Raw genomic sequence first — 1,005 nt, 5'->3', positions numbered from 1 at the left:
TCATTGTTGTAACGATCTAGTTATGAAATGTCGAGGCGACCACTTGCAAATATACCGTGTAGCCTGATGTCGTTATGTTTGTTATTTCGTTGTCTTTGTTATTTTGTTGTTTTTGTTATTTCGTTATCTTTGTTATTTTGTTGTACATTCCTTTATTGATAGTAGTGATGCCAGTCCTACATCCTAACCTGTCCTTGTGTTGGAGTGCCAGTCTCTTCCTCTCGTGTAACTGTGACGTCCTGACTCGCCCCCTCCTATCTCGCCCCCTCCTATCTCGCCCCCTCCTATCTCGCCCCCTCCTATAACGCTCCCTCCCAGCTCGCCCCCACCTATCTCGCCCCCTCCTATCTCGCCCCATCCCATCTCGCCCCTCCTATCTCGCCCCATCTCATCTCGCCCCCTTCTATCTTGCCCCCTCCTATCTCGCCCCCTCCTATCTCGCCCCCTCTTATCTCGCCCCTCCCATCTCGCCCCCTCCTATCTTGCCCTCTCCTATCTCGCCCCATCCCATCTCGCCCCTCCTATCTTGCCCCATCCCATCTCGCCTCTCCTATCTCGCCCCATCTCATCTCGCCCCCTTCTATCTTGCCCCGTCCTATCTCGCCCCTTCCTATCCTGCCCCTTCCTATCCCGTCCCCTCCTATCTCGCCCCCTTGTATCTCGCCCCTCCCATCTTGCCCCCTCCTATCTCGCCCCTTCCTATCCTGCCCCTTCCTATTTCGCCCCCTCCTATCTCGCCCCCTCTTATCTCGCCCCTCTCATCTCGCCCCCTCCTATCTCGCCCTTTCCTATCTCACCCCCTCCTATCTCGCCCCCTCCTATCTCTCTCCCTCCCATCTTGCCCCCTCCTATCTAGCCACCTTATATTCCGCCACCTCCTATCTCGCCCCCTCCTATCTCGCCCACTCCTATCTCGCCCCCTCCTATCTCGCCCCCCTCCTATCTCGCCCCATCTTATCTCACTCTCCCTCCTATCTCGCCCCGTCCTCTCTCGCCCCTCCTATC

This window comes from Littorina saxatilis, linkage group LG10 (genome assembly GCF_037325665.1).
Source record: "Littorina saxatilis isolate snail1 linkage group LG10, US_GU_Lsax_2.0, whole genome shotgun sequence".
Lineage (NCBI taxonomy): Eukaryota > Metazoa > Mollusca > Gastropoda > Littorinimorpha > Littorinidae > Littorina > Littorina saxatilis.
The sequence above is the reverse complement of the archived record's forward strand: the minus strand, read 5'-3'. Positions refer to the sequence as shown.